Consider the following 18,253-nt stretch of genomic DNA (forward strand, 5'->3'; position numbering starts at 1 on the left):
CATTCGACAATATGTAGAGAAGTCTCACTATACTAGAATATACTACATTTGATAAAGCAGATGCACATAGACCATGGGGTATGTAGCCCCAGTAGAAAATACAGAATGGTTTCCAGTTATAGGTTAACTCAAAGTTCAGAAAAATAGGACAAAATATAAAGAAAAAGTAGAGGGAAAAAATTAGTCTGGTTTTAATGGATACTTTGAAGTTCTACCATATCAATACGTATCACAAGACTGTCTTAAAAGGTTTCACAATTGTCATTCCAGTAGTCCTGGCCAAATTTTAAAGGAGTATTCTAAGTTTTACTGTCACTTGCTGATTAATGAGAGTCTGACCGTAGGGAATCTCACCATTCACTAGATTGAGGTGGTCGAGACCCTTTTTGCATTTTCCCTGCATAGGTTCTCTGCGGAGAACTGCAATTCAGATCCATGTAAGTAAATGAGGCTCAGTTACAGTACCGGCACAGCATCTGGATGGCCATGTCACTATTGCACCCTGGCCAATTGTCTGCAAAAACAAATTCTACCCCTGCAAATATTAAGAAGTAAATTGTCTTATAAACAGGAGTATCCAGTAAGGTAGGGCTCCCAAGGACTCCATATTGGTGTACCACAAGTCACAATGCATTTTTAATTTGTATAACTTTTATATATGGACTTTATATACTAAATATTTTATGTAAGAAAAATATTTCTGAAATCATTAGGATCCCTTGTCTGGTTGTGATTAGTATATTGAATACATACGATGTATATCAATTTCTATAAGAACAAATAGTAGCATTGTACAAAAAAGTAATACAAATTATGTGTTTGGTTTTGTCGGATTGTGTTCAGAGGCTTTGTAAAGCAGAAGGCTTATGAAGACTTATATACCTTAAATATTTGTGACATTTGTGCCCTTAGTGGCAAAATAATACATCTGTTACCAGTTAGAACCAATGTAACAAGAAGGGGAGGGGGCACTTTATGAATACAATGCCCTGTAACGTAAGACAGACTGTTTTGCTGCCAGGGCTTTTAACCTCCCAACCCTCAGGCTGTACACTCTCTAACAAGAGCGTGTGTCTTTATTGCTTTGCGGTATGTGTATTGTGTAGCACCTCTTGGCAGAACCAGACAAAATATGTTATTATTCTTAGAAACGTGAGCGTGTGCGGGGAATACCAGATCCATACTCTTTGCTTCTGTCTTATTGAGTGTCTTGAATAGGATTACCAATCCTTCTTTCTAATTATGCTAATTGTAGATTGTATTAGAAGATGCAGCACTGAACCTCAAATTTTATAGTAACAGTCCATTAATGTGTAAATATAACCCTTAAAAAAACAGCAGTCAACTTAAAGTGAAATTCCACCCTTGCAAAACATATTTTCCCACCTTAATAGGATCAAAATTCTGTGTTAAATAATTACTTAACAGATGTTCATAGCGGTCAGAGCTCAGTTTAAAAATAAATAAATAAATAAATATATATATATATATATATATATATATATATATATATATATATATATATATATATATATATATATATATATACAGCTCCAAAACCCTTGTATAGACCTAGATTTTAAAAAAATAACATGCTCGTTGCCTGCAGCTGCCACTAGAGGGAGCTAAAGTGCTTACTGCATACTGTTATACATTGAACTCAATAATAACAACACATTATGCAGTATGCTCCTAAGCTCCCTCTAGTGGTGGCTGAAGGCAACTAGAATGTTTTCTTGTAAATTTTTGTTTTTGTAGTGCATTTGAAGCTCTGTATCAGAAAAATGAAGCTCCGACGACCATAAAGATATATTAAGAAAAAAATCAGCATAACATTTTGGACCTAAAAGCCATGTGATGATAAAAGGTGGAGATTTAGTAAAGTGTTGGCTTGCTTTTAAGTTAATTCTGCAATAAGTGGCATTATTTTTTCAAAATGGACAATTGTAGCACAGGCCGGTTGTAACGCCGTATATTAATCTTGGAATTAAAAATACTATACATCCATAGCATAGTATTTTTAATTTCAAGATCAATTAATAAAAAAATTATATTTAGCTGTTTTTCTACCATATGTAACATAACAGATATGTATGCAAATTTGTACTCGTTCATGTAGCAGATGTATCCCACCCACGCTATTTGATTATCCATATTTCTAAGTAAATGAGATTTGGCAATACTTTTAATTTTAAATGGTGTTAAAAACATATCTCAAGGAATTACGCTCCAGTTTGGAATGTGATGATAATTTATGTAGCTGAGAATTTTAATTTAACTTTACTGCACAGTGATAATTCATTCACTATAGGCAGCAAAACAACTTGTTTCTACTAATAGTAATAATTAAGTAGATAGTCTTTACTTTGGGGTCTGATGGTCTAAAAAAAAACAAAAAACTTAATTATCATATTAAGGTTGAAGAACGATTCCACATTAAAAAAAAATTTACATGATTGATTTTATATTCTTTAAATGTAAACTCCTCTGGATCAACCATACATGATTTCACATGCGAAGCTTTAGCATCTGTATGACTTGCACAACACCCTGATTCCTAGGGTGTCTGCTCAACAGAACTCCTGTGGCAATCTAAGTTTGATTTAGATGAACCGTGGAGGGGGCGGTTGGGTGTTGTTGCCTTCAGAGAGTACAGCAGAAAAGGATAACACAAGCAATAAGTAGTAGTGATTTTTGTTTTTTACTAAAGCGCTAGGGCTGTTTTGGTGAAATGACTCCTTTAAGTTTGTAGAACAACACCTTTACAATGGTGTCAGGAGCTTATACAGATGTGTTTTTTATGCACAGCAGAAAAAGCAGATACTTCTTAAGGAAAAATTGCATTTTGAGAATGGTAAGAATGATAGGTATGGGGAAGCAACGTAGTATGAAAATGAACTTAGCTCTTGGAAGGTACTGATTCTCCTTGTGGAGATCCAGTTGGTAGGCAATCTTATGGCCAATGCATTCTGGGAATAAACATATGCAAAATAGCTCTTCTCCAGAGGAAAGCAACTGTCTCTCTTGTGCCATCTATAGGTGACTACCCGGTAAGTTAATGTCTAATCCTTTATAGAGCCTTGAAACATGTCTCGGGTCTACTGTGAAACCAGAAGAATCCTTCTGTAGACAGCACTGCTTAGGGAGTTGATGCTCCTCATCAGTACAGAGTAGGGTTCCTGTTGGCTGAATGAGATGCCTTTGATGAAGCTCTTGCTAGGTACTGAGTCTCCTTGTGGTGATCCAGCTGGTAGGGAGTCTTAAAGTCAATGCTCCCTTGGAAAAAGTATAAAAAATAGCTCTCCTCCAGAACGAAAAAAAAAAACCCCACCTGTTTCTCTAGTGCCAGGTGCCTACTCTGTATTGGTGACAATATAGAGACAGTCTTCTTTTTCTGGAGAAGAAAGAGCTATTTTGCATTTATTTGCGCTAGACATGTCGTCACCCACTATTGACGAGTTGATAATACAGAAAATTTAAGGTATGTCTGACGCACAATAATGGAATATTTGAGTGAAGAAAATGTGGGATCACGACAAACTTTCACCCTATTATACAAAAACGCCCATCTTGTATGTGAAAATATCTAAGGAATATGTGTTTTGTTTGGTCAGTCCTTGTCAGCATCTCGTCTATTAGTGAGTAATATATAAGTATTTGTCAAAAGCGTTTTTTAATATAAATTGTATACACTGTGATTTTTTCATATAAATATGGTATAATATTTATTGTATAATCTTTGCTGTATAAATTGTATAGTACAGATGAAAGGAGCTTGTATGTCAGTGTTTGTCTCTGTCTGTCAGTCAGTAAGGAACCTCCATAGCAGATTCTGTCACATTTGCTCCCAAAAATTTGTGCTGTATGTATATTTTTTACGGCAAAATGATTGGCACCATAACAGTACTGACCGGAACCAACTATAACCTAATGGGGTCTATTCAACGCCATTGATATTCCTTGTATGATGGATTCGTCACACAATGTGGTTTCCATTGTAAGCGAAAACCATAATGCAGATGTGAATAGAGCCTTAATTTGTCATGTAATATTGTATACTTAAATGATACTTAAGCTATGTTTACATCTGCTTTTAAATTCCATTTTTCTGTTCCATTATAGAAGCAGAAAAACTGAATTCCAACTGTGTCAGATCCGCATGGTGGACACCAACGGTGCCTGACGGACCCTATTGACTTATATTGAGGATCGTCGGGTTCCGTCATTGTGTGCGTCGTTTTGCCGGAAGAAATAGCGCCACATGCCATGCTATTTATTTCTTAAAATTTGCGAAAGGAGGCTTAGAATTAGATCCTCCAATGCAGATGTGAACAAAGCCTTATTTGACTTGTGAGTGAAATTCATTTTCCTGCACAAGTCAAGTTCTTTTCCATCAGGTTTTTGTTGCTTTTTGAAGGAAAAAATAGCGCAGCATGCTGTTCTATTCTATTCAAAAAATCAAAACGTATAGCTAACGTAAATCTAACGGATCCATTATAAGTAAATGACATTTAAAAAAAAGATCATAAGTAATCAGAACGGATCTGTCATATCATTATAAATCCTGTAAAAATGGAAACCATGATGCCAGTGTGAACAAGATCGGCCCATAACTATAGCAAGTGCATAAGTTGCAGTTGTACTTTGGCCCCCCAGCCTGTCCCTCTGGCACAGAAGAGGATTGCAGTACAATACATAAGGGGCCCTGTGACAGATTTTACATTGGGGATCAGGAGCTCCCTCTAGACATACAATATGATGATCAGGCTTGGAGATATCAAGCTCTTCTGAGAATAAGAAGCACTCAAAATAGCCTAAGGAGATTTCCCTACATGTTAGAAAACACCAAATACTTCCAGATTCTCAAAGAAAAAGGAAATAATGAATCCACACAGAAGCAATAGAGCTGGTGGCATGGAAGGGAGGTCCGAGAATGGTAAGATGTCTCACTAAGCACAGGTGCACTTATTCATTGTTCTCAGGCCACCCACAGAGACGTCATGTTTACAGATAGTATCAGTGTGAATGCGCTCCTCACAGTTGTCTAAACTTTTGAACTTTTGGCTCAGTATGTTCTAAGTAGGACCACAAATAAATGTAAAATTTAGAAAAATTATATCACCAAGTCGTCATCACATTATCCTGAGTTTAGGTAGGTGTCTGAAATCTATTTTTCATTTGTCAATTTCCTCTGCGCTATTCTGGTTATGCGAGGCATTTTTATTCTGGGAGCTCCGCAACTTCAAAGTCAAATATGAGTGATAGTTAGTGATATTGCTGCATACCAATGAGTGTCTCCAGCAGACAGACCATTCCACGGGGCACCGTCTCGATAATAAGTATAGGAAGACTTTCATAATAATGTTTACATTTAAAATAAATACTCTATTTATGGATGAATGGACTAAACTTGATAATTCCGGAATTCAATGTGTTAACAAGTAGCAACATTTACTGCATTTCATAAAGTTATTGAAACTTTATTTTTAAAGGGTACCTCTACCTTTGAACAGCACTTTTACTTTATATATAGATATAATCTATATAAGAACTAACTTTATTATTGCATTGCTTTATTTATTCTACACTGATTTTGAGTTATTTTACAGAACAGAGCTGCATTCTGCTGGCTGTCATTGAAAACAGTCAATGAGAAGGAATGCTGGTATAATCCAGTTCTGAAGCCAGCAGAATTTGGAGTACAGCTCTGGACAACAATAGCGACAAACTCAAAATCATTACAGGAATGCATCTAGAGAAGAATGCGGTGCCCCATGGGAAGAACCAATTAGAACCAAAGGGAACTTGTCGTGCATTCAATGCAGAAACCCATTTATATACCAATTTGGTGTTGGCCCCAATTACCAGAAACTAATCTAATCCACACAGCAAGCGTAAAAAAATGTCCCATACATCATGTTGTATGCAGGCATATGGACTTTTACATAAATATCTGAGAAAATATAACTTTTAATGCAATTTATAATTTTGTGCATAAAACCATTTGCTTGTTAATATTATTATTATTAATAATAATAATAATAATAATAATATCATGTACAGAAGCATTATGAGATTTAGATGTAATGAGCCTATAGGCATAAAATACTTGTTGCCTTAGGCCATGTTACAAAAGTAGCATCCCCTGTAGTCACAGCATGTTTGCCTCTCCCCCATTAGTCTCAGCTGTGCACTTATCCCCTTGTAGTCACATCAGTGCCCTCTCTTAACCCTTGTAGTCACTGTATCCCCACAGTAAACATTAAAGTGCCCTCACTCTCCCCTCTTGAAGTCACAACAATGCCTTCCCCCAATCTCTCTTGTAGTCATGGGCTCAAAGCAGGATATCCTTCTCCCCTTAAAAATGACTGCGGTCTACCTTTCCCTATATATTCACCTCTCACATGCTCACACAATGTACCCTCTGCTAGCAGGAAACTACATGTAAGCTCCCATTACTGCTGCCTGTAACCTCCTGCTCATACATGGGTTTTCTGCAAACAGACATTGATGCAGGTGGAGCACACATTACGGCCAATATCTCACAGTTGCTGTGTTCTCCCTCTTTGCCCAGCAGCCTGTGACCACCTATTCAGGGGGCAAAGGGTTGCTAGTACTCTGCACCCTTCTAACAGAGATACCCATATGCACATGCCCTGTGTGCCTATTATGCTCATATGTACATGCCCTGTGTGCCTATTATGCTCATATGTATATGCCCTGTGTGACTATTGTTCTCATATGTACATGCCCCATGTGCCTATTGTGCTCATATGAACATATCCAGTGTGCCTATTATGCTCATATTAACATACCCAGTGTGCCTATTGTGCTCATATGTACATGCCCCATGTGCCTATTGTGCTCATAAGTACATGCCCCGTGTGCCTATCGTGCTCATAAGTACATGCCCCGTGTGCCTATCGTGCTCATAAGTACATGACCCGTGTGCCTATTGTGCTCCTATGTACATGCCCCATGTGTCTCCGTGTACATAAATAAACATAATACAATAATTTAAAGAGAAAAGTAGGCACACACTTTTTGACACTGAATACTTGTCCTTAAAAAGAACAACAAATAAAATTAAATTAAAAAAATCTGTTGAATCAGGTAGTTCTGCCTGTCCAGCCAAAATTGAAAATGTAACATTGGCATCTCAATAGCGGGCATGCTTTCTGCTTACTGCATGGGAAATAAGAAACATTCCTGGAAGGTGCTACTAGGCCAAACACATCACACACCCAGAAACTCTTGCTTCCTTCCAAGTAGTTAAGCTTCATCCGTCAAATTACTCTTTCCATTTTCACTTGCTGCCTTGCTTCCATTGGCAGACACATTTTTGTAGAATTCACATTTACAGTTTATTCTTTTTTTCCAGAAGTTCATTCTTCTTTCAAGTGGATGTCAGAAATGGTTATTTCAGGCTATACAGACAGACATTATAGCTACAAATGACTGTACAAACATGTTTAATGTCACTCTCCTTGAACGTTAAGGTTGTTAGCTGAACATATATACACTTGTCCTCCATGTCAAAGAGATTTCTGACAAATTTAGCGAAGAGAAATATGATATATAGAGGAAGATTAAGCTTCTATAACTGTGTGCTACTGTATTTTCTGGTCTTACAAAACAAGCTCTTAAAAGGAAGGCGGATCAGCTGTTTCAACAAAGTTACTTCTGCTTTTCATGCCTTAGGGATACGACTTGCAGACACTTGCGGGACTAGCTTAATTCTTAAGCAATTCTAGAACTGTAGTAAAGAGGATGAGAGTGTTGGGAGACTGATGAAAGACTATATATAAAGTGTTGATATGTTGTAAAAAATGTTTTAATAGTAGTGTCTAAACCCCACAAATAATCCTACGCCCTATAGTAATCTTACGCAGTAGTTGAACTATGACAAAGCAAATATACATTTCAGTACAGTGTATTCTGGCATACATGATGGAATCGTAATTTTTCACTTCCATTTTTCTGTACATTTAATTAGTCAATAATTAAGTTGTCCCCAAGAGACAACAAGTAATAACAATCTGGAAACCTGTAGGGTTGGATTGTAAGGCTTTAGACCTAGGCGCTCAGTGCCAGGAGGGTGCAATAAGCCACTATTTCTTGGCCAGGATATTTAGATACAGAACTTGAGTAGCAAACTAAATCTTTGCCCCAGGTGAAAAACAAAAAACCAATGCCACACCTCTATCTGTTGTTTTTTTTTTCCAGAAACAGCGCCTCTCTTGTTTATGGGCTGTGTTTGGTATTGCAGCTCAGTCTCATTTACTTGAATGTAGCTGAGATGCAATACTAGACACAGCCTATGGACAGGTGTGGCTCTGTTTCTGGAAAACATCTGATCATGTTTTTGAATGTTGTACACCCCCTTTGGCAGTTTAAGATTTCCTCTCATTAGTTTTGTACATTCCATTTAGTGATACTTTAAGCCAGTGAAATCATTATACGTGATATTTTATAATGATTGTACCATATAATACAAAGAATTAGATTTTCACTGCTAACCATGGCTTTAGTACAATAACATGTATAGAATTAAAAAAGTTAAATTATTGGTCTTAGAATCCAGTGTCCTTAGCTGAATTCCCACCACTGGGATCAAGAGAAAGAAGAGAAATCTGCACATAGTAGAGCAGCCTTGGTAAATTCAGTTTTCCCATGGTTGCTCAGGCAGCTTATCAACAAGTAAAGAATCTGATTTATGGTTGGCTATATGCATTATATGCATTATATGGCCACAGTATGTGGACACCTGCTAACTATACTATTGTGGGGCATCCCATTCCAAAACCATGGGTATTAATATAGAGTTGGGCTGCCTTTTGAAGTTAAAACAGCCCTTCACTCTTCTGGCAGGGCTCTCCAGAACATTTTGGAGCAAGTCTGTGGAAATTTGTGCACATTCAGCCAAAAGAACATTTATGAGGCCAGACACTGATGTTGAACGAGAAGGTCTGTCTCACATTCGACACTTCAATCAGTCCCAAAGGTGTTCAATAGGGTTGAAGTTTCAACCAGTGGGGGCTTGCTTTATACCAATCCATCCAACGTTTGGCATTGCGCATGGTGATCCTAGGTTTGTGTGCAACTGCTCCACCATTAAAACTTTTTTTCATGAATCTTCTGACACAAAGTTGTTGTGCTGATGTCATTTCCAGAGGAAGTTTGGAACTCTGAATGTGTGATGCAACAGAGGATAGGCAAATTTGAGCACCACCTGCTTCAGCACTTGGTGACCCCTTGAGTTTGCGTTATCAATCACTTTGTGGCTGAGATATTAATACTTCTAGGCAATGCCATAAATGTCAGATAGATGTGCACCTATCTTTAGAATGGGGCCCCAAAACACTGTTCTATCTTTTTCTGCTCCCTCTGCCTCCCCGGCCACTTCCTGACTACTTGGTCGGCAGTTACGAAAACAGCATAGGTCCCTGAGCTATGCCGTTTCCGTAACTCCTATACTGGTGAACGGCAGTTACGGAAGCAGCTTAGCATGCGAACTACACTGTTTCCGTAACTACCATTCACTTCTATGGGACTTACGGAAACAGCATAGCTCAGCGAGCTATGCTGTTTCCTAAGTTATGGTCGGAATAACTGTGGATATGTCATAAATGTCTCTCATGGGAAAACCCCTTTAAGTTTCATGAACTGAGATAAAATAAACAGCTACCTAATGTACATTGTGTTAAAAATCTGCATGGCTTCTTCATTCTGGGACCACTAGAGGCGATGTAAAGAAACATTGTTTGTATCTGGTATCTAAGGGAGATGTCTATGGGTAGAATGGAAAAGCTTTATTCTATTTGCCTTAAAGGGATTGTCCAGTTTAGAAAACAAATTCTCATATACCCTATTTGGGAATTATGAGTTAACATAGTGATGTCCAGAGTGGAGAGAGGTTACAAAGTACGTCTCTCACTCTACAGTACCTGCCCTGTCCTATTCTGTTCTATCCTGTCCTGCATTACACAATCAATCCATTGATATGAATGAGAACTGAGTAATGTTTCATTTCGCCTGTGGTGGCGCTGCGTAAACATGTAACACTTACTGACAGGTTTCCCCACAGATTACGACTGATCACTGGTGTGGGCGTGTAACAGGTTCAGTGATCTCCCAGCACAGGACTATGTAGTAGAACCTGATACTAGGACTGTTAATTCAACATTTAGTCCTTATACTGCAAAAATTATAGACAACAGAGAAGTGGTCAGAATACACAGGTATTTTATTATTTCACATGCATAGTTGTCATTTGTTTAGTATACTATGTCATAAGGCAACCTTTTTCACTAATGTTATATCCCTTGCAACCTCTGCCTGCACAGGTAAAATTGAGAAGTTCCTGTTTTCTGAGTCATCAAAATTTCCAAATCCAGCAGAAAAGACCCTAAAACTTTGAAACACTTTTTTTTTAAGTGCATTGTATATTAAAAGAGACATCTGGTCTGGAGACAAAAAAGATGATATAGCGTAAAAAGTCCCTCTTGCTTAAATTTATTCATGATTTCAAATTGATTGTGGCGTCACTGAGTTCTTGTCAGCAAAAGATTGACCACCGTTTACAATTATGATTCAGACTGCAGACCATTGTCTCTAACCTGTGGCTTTCCAGCTGTTGCAAAACTTCAACAGCATGATTGGAGGTGTAGTTATGCAATAGCTGGAGAGCCACAGGATGGAGACCGCTGCTATAGACTATTGAAAAACAAGCTCTTAGGAAAGCTTCTCTGTTAAAGAGGTCCTCCACCAATATATATATGTATATATATAGTATATATATTTGATGTCATTGCTGCCAAGCTTTAATTATTTCAGCTGGATCACGTATGACAATCTGGTTGCTAGGGAAATACTTTCTAACAGTCACAGTCTGTCTCACATTACTCAGGTCTTCATCACAAAACCATCAACTGAGGGCAGAGAATGGACTCTGAGGCTTGGCAATACCCAAACTATATGGGCATGTTCAGACGTGGCGGAGCAGACACTGTCCGCATCAATGCCACACATAATCCGCATTGCAGATTCCGTTGGCTAAAATGGTAAGTAAAATGCTGCGGTTTTGTCGTTGTGGATTCAGGTTCGGATCACACCCTGCTCTCTTTCAAACATTCCATCCCAGTCTGGCTATAGACCTCGACACACATAGGTCCAGCCAGAATGATGAAATATCCTGTTCCTGAAAGCAATCCGCAACGCAACACACATAACATCTGCGGATTTCATTGCGGAATTTTGAAACTTCATTGAAGTCAATGGAGAAGTTCCGCAACAAGAACACATCAAGTCCGCAACAGACAGTGTATGCTGCGGACAGAAAATTCCGCACCGCAGCCTATGGTCCGCAGCGGAGTTTTCCGCAATGTCTGCACGAAGATAACGAAAAAGGTGTGGAAACCAATGGACAAACTGTCTGCTGCGGATTTCCACTGCGTACTGTCCGGAGCGGAATTCCACAGCAATTCCGCCACGTCTGAACGTGCCCTGTCTTTCTCTGTTTCTTATTGACACATAAACCATACTTAAAAAAAAATAAAAATAGATGAAAAACCTATTTAATAACAATATATTGTAGAATTGCTTATTTTGACATTCCTTAATATCAGAGCCATAGCTAGGCTTTCATTCACCAGGACAAAGGTTTTGTTTTCTGTCATTGCCCTGTTTCTAAATACACTGGGCAAGGTAAAGTGGCTTGTTGGTGCCTCCCTGGCACTCACCACTCGAGGCACACGTCCTGCTATTCCTAACTAGCTAAGACTCTGCCCAATGTTTTGCATACAGTACCTTAGGACCAGAGGTATATGGTTTGCCCCATAGTTGTAGATAAACTTTCCTGCACCTGGGGTAAAGTTTCATATCACTTCTTTAACCCTGTATCTAAATAATCTGGCCAAGACACAGTGGCTTATTGGTGCCCCTGGCACCAAGCACCCAGGGTACCTGCCTTGCCACCCCACTCCTAACTACACCACTGGTCTGCCAAAACATATTTGCAGTTCAAATTTTGCTTTAAATCAATAATTTGTATTGTTATTAAATCACATGATCATAGGAATTTATAATACATTTATAGTACAAAGTGTAATAAAAAAAAGTTTACCAGATTTAAAGGAGTTATTCTAAATAAAAAAATGATCAGCTATCACTAGGTTAGGTGATAATTTTCTGATCGCCTGGTGCCCCACCACCGGTTCTTTGATTGATCGTGAGAATGGGGTCCCAAACCCCCTGCTCCTCCTCACTGCTTGACGCAAGTGAGGAGGGCTTTGAATTTTGTAGTGCAGTTTTTGCCTCAGTTTGAGTCAAACACATGAGTGGTGATGCATCAGTTCTTTTCTTTATAACTTTTCTTCCATTTGTATCCACTTCTGGCTTTGGCTCAAGAAACTGAGTTAAAAACTGTACCAAAAACTACATCAAACTCCTTGAGAGATTCTAGCTTTAAAGAGTTATTCTCAAAATAATAAGTTATCACCTATCCACAGGATAGATGACCATCTTCTGATCGCTGGTGGCTCCACCGCTGGGACCCCCACCATTGGGACACCCAATGATCAGAACAAGGGTCCCGTACCCCCAGATTCTCCTCACTGCTCAACTGCAGTGAGGAGGACATTGAATGAAGCGAAAATTAAGCATGCGCACTGCCACTCAATTCAATGTCTAGAAAAAAATTATGGAAACAGCCAAGTACAGTGCTTGGCTGTTTCCGTTAATCTCATAGACCTTGAATGGAGTGGCGGGTGAATTCTTGACCTCAGCTCCATTCAAGCTCCTCCTCACCGCACTGAGAATGATCTGTGTGTTTGGGACCCCTGTTCTCACAATCGGTGGGGCCCCCAGTGCTTAGAAAATGATCACCTATTCTGTGGATAGGTGATAATTATTTATTCTGGGAATAATTACTCCTTTAAAGTTGTGTGCAGTACTGATTCTATTCAACTTTAAACCGGCCCAAACTTCAAAACTTTTTTTAATTATTATTGTTATACATGGTTGGCAATCTAATTAATCACACAAAAGTCGCAATGAGATCCCCCACAACTCCAGTCACCTGACATGAAAGCAAGAGATGCTTTATTTATAAAAAAGGAATGGGAGAGCATAGACAGGGAATGCAGGTCAGTGACCAGCCAGCTATTAACAGTAAAAGCAACATTGCAACTGAATCACTCAGAACTGGACCACAAGGAGAGTATTCCAAAAATAAGTTTGAATGGGTGAACTATGTGTGATATTCAGTGAGGTCTGCCCATTGTGCACTTCTTACTTCTTTCTTGCTTGTACAAGCATAATACTGTATGTTTTCATTGAGATTTATAGCTTCCACATGATATCAAAGACTATTTTGTATACAGTGATGATTAAAGTTTGTATAAACTTTTTGTACAGTCATAATGGGAAAAGTTTATTTTAGGTCCTTAGCAGCAGGAGAGTAACACTGGTTACCAAGATCTCCAAGATCAGAGTATTCATCTTTGAAACTACTTTAAATACTGAACTTTTTTTTCCTTCAAACAATATACCTGAGGTCGCAGAGATCTTTCCACCGAACCCTGGGGGCAAGCTAATATTTCTCACAGAACAAAGCATCAAACTACATTCTGAAGTGTCATGTCAGTGAACGTAGCTCACCTTATATCACACAGGGAACTTGAGAAACATACAAAGCATCAATTAACGTCTTAATACATTTCATATGGTTGACATAATTGTTATTCAGCAAAAAAGAAAAACGTATTAGCCATTTTTTTACCGACTATCCTGTGAACCATGGAATCCTAGATTAAAAGTTCTATGAGGCAGAGTGTGAGTAAAGAGATTTAATTTGGAAAATGTCATTCATGTACAACCAATTATGCCAAAGCCATTCAGCAACTCCACTCCCTATTGAGACTGATCTTTTTATCTAAATGCCAGTATTGGAAGGGGCATTAGTGCCACCCTCCTGTTTCAGTAAAAGGCTTTCTGCTGTGTATACAACTAAGGAATAATGTTCTTCACTCAATCCTTAAAGTCAAGCTGTTTTAATTAAACGTCTTTCTACAGAATTGAAGTACACAGCAGACATGTCACAGGTATGTATTATACAACATTACAATAGAAACGGAAACGTTAAAGGCAACTACGCAAGTTTAAGATTCAATTTCCCATTTTTTTTGTATATATTATAATAATAATTTGCTCTAGTTGACACGTAAGTAGATAAAAATTATAGAAATTATTCCTAAAGTATAAGTTGAAATGAACAATAAAACAGAAAAAAAAATACACTAAACTATTCAAAATTAAGATATTAGTAGACGTAAAAATGTGATGATATACTCGAGTGAGTTTTGACAATCAAAATGAAGGAGTTGTCTAAAGTTTTTGATGTTTAAGAAAGTAAAAATCAAATGAATAATAGTTTTCATTCAAACACATGCGGTTAGGTGAATGATATAAAAGGCTTACCTTGAAAACCGTAATATTCTAGGTCCTACAAAGCGCAGCCATTAGATGGATATAGGGAGGAAGCCCAGTTTATCTCCTACTGCTCTGATAAAAGTTTGGTACAGCAGTAAGGTGCGCGAATGAGTGAGATGCTTGGTAGGAAGAGGCTTGAGTGCTGAGCACATGCAGTCAGCTCAAGCTTTATATAGTTAGGCTGCCAGTCCTAGTGCGTCGCTCATTGCTTTGTAATGGGATGCCTTAAGGCAGGCTTTCCTTGCTTTATTAAAGGAACAGCTTCCAGTTGGAGCTGCTTAAGCTTTCCAGTGTGGGACAGACATGCAATAGGTATTTGCAGTTTACCATGTAAGGATACAGCAAATGAAGTTTCATTTAAGAAATTGAAATGACTCAGCTGTGGAACAGTGACACACAGAAGCAATACATTTTCTTGAACAAATCACTTAGGAATTCTGCATCTGTTAGAGTTTTAGGAGTGTTTTCTTGAAACACCCCCCCCCCTCCTTTGTTCCTATGATCATTGTGATATCCTATATGCAATAATTCTACCGTGAAATTGGCTAGGAAAAAGTTAGTCTTGGACTGCGGTGACCATCGCTAGGCTTTATATTTATACACTACACCGCGTTGAAATCAATTTCTTAAAATGACACTGGATATTACACACAGAGTACTATACAAAAAATGTGTAGACCTCAAGTTAGGGTTAGGTTAAACATGGTAGGCGTTTATATGTGTTGGCTATGTAAAGTAACCCGTGGCTTGTATAGAACTAGCAAAAAATAATAATTCTGATCTCCTAATTGGTATTACATATGTTCTGTATTTGTCGTCTCTGCTCACTACTGTAACTCAAGGACAGATGGGTTCTTACTGCCTGTCTGTCTTGTACATTACAGAGTCAATGGTGTGCAGTCATGTCATTTGTGTCTATTTGTTACCTCTTATTCTCATGTCATTGTCTTACAATCTGTTGTAGATGGATGGTTTTCCAGGAGCAGTGGGAGTGTCAGACTTACAATTCATCCCTTTGTCTGACATTGGGAATACCTAGCATATAGTAGAGTAGGGTTGCATTATTTTCTTTGAAGTAGTTCAAGCTCAAAACTCCATATAAATGAACCATTACAGCTTGTTTCAGTTTACAGAATGAGTATCTCTTGTGTGAAATGTTTTGTATGACTGCTCAGTAGGATTAGGCTGACGTACCTAGACATCGCCATTGAAATCTGCAACCATCTGGCTTTCATTGAACTAACAGCAGAACAGGCTGAAACATATAGTTCTACAAAGAGTTGCCCTGTAATAATGTTATTTCCCATTAGCTTCTAGAATCACGTAGCAGGTCATTAAACATATACTACAACTTGAATTAATATGGAGTCATTTACCGCTGACCAATAGTATATCATAATCTCTTAGCTTGAATAATTTGGAATTTTATATGGAATGCATTCCAGCGACTCATTTTACTGATATGGCTTATCTCAAATAAAAGCACAGATTATTTAATTATGTTTTTAATTATTTATGGATATAAATCTTAGTTCTGTTCATATTATATAATATATGAAAAGCTCTGACCATGTATGACTTTAAGCAAAATACTCATGTAGAATCATAACTTTTTAAAGGAGTGTACTGCACTGTAAGTTATACTTTATAATGTTCACAGAGAGCAGATTTTGGTGGCAGCAACTACCAGCCTTCCTATACTTTTTCGCATGAAGCATGTCCACACTTAGAATCTCCCATTTGCATCATAAAGTCTAAAAAGCATAGTATTTCTGGTGCAGTTCAGTTCTTGGCAATCTCTATACACTTATCTTGAAGCACAAACATAACTGTATTACAATAGATACCTACTAATTTAAAGAATTGTCTCATCTGAAAAAATCCCCTTTGTTGGAAGGCACTTCTGACAATGATCTGATCACAGGAGCCTCAGCAATCAGATGCAATCTATGGGAGAACTCAGCAGTAAGTTTTCAAAGTCGCTGAAATGCCACAGGAGATTTAGGGTATTACACAATTCCCATTTAAATCAAGAGTGGTTCGTTTAATGCACAGACGTTCCGGGTCCTTGAGAGTGAGAGTGCTGTCTTTATACCAGACAACCGCTTTAACGTTAGAATTCCATGCAGAAAAGGCAACACCAATGGCCATTTGCATCAAAGCAGTAGAGGAGATGTCCCGATCTAGGGGTATGTGGAACCGTAGCGGAGTGGCAGCTGGCTAAATAACAGTCTATAAAGTCTATGCAAAGTCCTTCACACAACGGTACGTGTAAGAGTCCAGACAGTAGCAGAGGCTTTGGCAGGCAAGGAACGTGACGTGGTAGATGACGCCAGATGTGGCGGATGATATCAGACGTGGTATATGACAGCAGGCATATCAGGTGACACCAGACGTGGTGTATGACAGTGTAGCATCCATGTCCGCGGGCCGTCGGGTTCACTCACCTCCCAACGCCCGCAGCCATTGATCTGTGAGCGCTGGTCCCCGTCTCCCTCCTAGGAGACGCCAGCGCTCACTTCCGCTCCGTTAAGCTGTGTCCCGTAGGGTGCGCGCGCACGCTCGCGCCCGGCCTTAAAGGGCCAGCGCGCGCAATAAGGAAATCGTCATCATCATCAACTGCCACGATTTCCTGGTCTATAAGAAGGCCCCTGGCCTTCTAATCATTGCCTGGGCGTTGTTAGTTTTCCCAGTCTGTCTTTAAAATGGTCCCTTAGTGTTTCCCGTTCCTGTTGTTACCCGTGCCTTGTTCCCTGTTCCTGTTTCCCGTGCTTTGCCTTAGTATCAAGTCGTGCCATGTCCTGTGACATCTGCCACGTCCAGAGGAATCTGCCACGTCCTGTGTCATCTGCCACGTCTGGAGGAATCCGCCATGTCTGGCGCAATTTGCGGTTCCTGTGTCATCCGCCACGTTTGGCGCCATCTGCTGCACCCATCTCATCTGTGCCAGAGCTGCGGCCACCATCTGGACTATTCAGGTACCCTTGTGCGGGACATTGTATTTCTGGGGTTTCTTGTGGTTTGGCCAGCTGCCTTCCCGCTAATGCGGTACGGCCTAGTGGGTCCACTAACCTGCTCCGTGACAGACAGCAGGTGTGGCAGATGCCACCAGACGTGGTGAATGATACCAGACGTGGTATATAACAGCAGGCATGGCAGATGACACAACACAACTTCATTCCTAGATAAGGTATAGGAACAAACACAACACGGGATACAGGATACAGGAAGCAGGGTACGGGAACAGGATACAACTTAGGGACCATTTGCTAAGACTAACATTGGAATAAAACAACAACGCTCAGGCAAGCAATGAGTGGAAGGGCAGAACCCTTTTTATAGTTCTGGATGATCTAGGGATAATGGGATAAGTAAATGAATGTGCGTGCCCTGATCCCTTAAGACCGGGGACGAGCGTGCGCACCCTATAGGAAATCTAGGATGCAGCCACTTGTGCTGGCACCTCCTAGGGGGGAGATGCCGGCAAGAAGAGAGAGGTCTGCGGTCGCGGCCATCGGGAGGTAAGGAGAGGCGACGGTCCGTGACCGCGGCCGATACAGTACCCATCCCTTATGCCCCCTTCTCTTGGGTCCAGAGCATGAGAGAAATTTTTAATAAGGTTAGGGTCATTAAGGGCTCCTTCAAACTAACATTCTTCGAGGACAGTCAGCCTTTCGTTTCATGTGATCGACTGCCAGTAGAATAGAGGATCTGGTCTATTGCCAAAGGTGTAGAAACACCCCCCAACGCAGAATCAGCTGCG

The 18,253-nt window shown here is 39.4% G+C and overlaps 1 protein-coding gene across 2 annotated transcripts in view; it reads right to left on the reverse strand.

Moving 5' to 3' along the window:
* TNC (tenascin C) overlaps window positions 1–14,679 on the reverse strand; it is an 87,687-nt gene extending 73,008 nt beyond the window's left edge. The window contains exon 1 of one of the 2 annotated variants that reach the window (XM_075835543.1): window positions 14,479–14,679. The gene's annotated coding sequence lies outside the window, so the exon portion shown is untranslated. The remainder of the gene's footprint in view (window positions 1–14,478) is intronic. The other variant, XM_075835542.1, reaches the window with a different exon arrangement.
* Window positions 14,680–18,253: the final 3,574 nt, after the last annotated feature.

This window comes from Rhinoderma darwinii, chromosome 8, assembly GCF_050947455.1.
Source record: "Rhinoderma darwinii isolate aRhiDar2 chromosome 8, aRhiDar2.hap1, whole genome shotgun sequence".
NCBI lineage: Eukaryota > Metazoa > Chordata > Amphibia > Anura > Rhinodermatidae > Rhinoderma > Rhinoderma darwinii.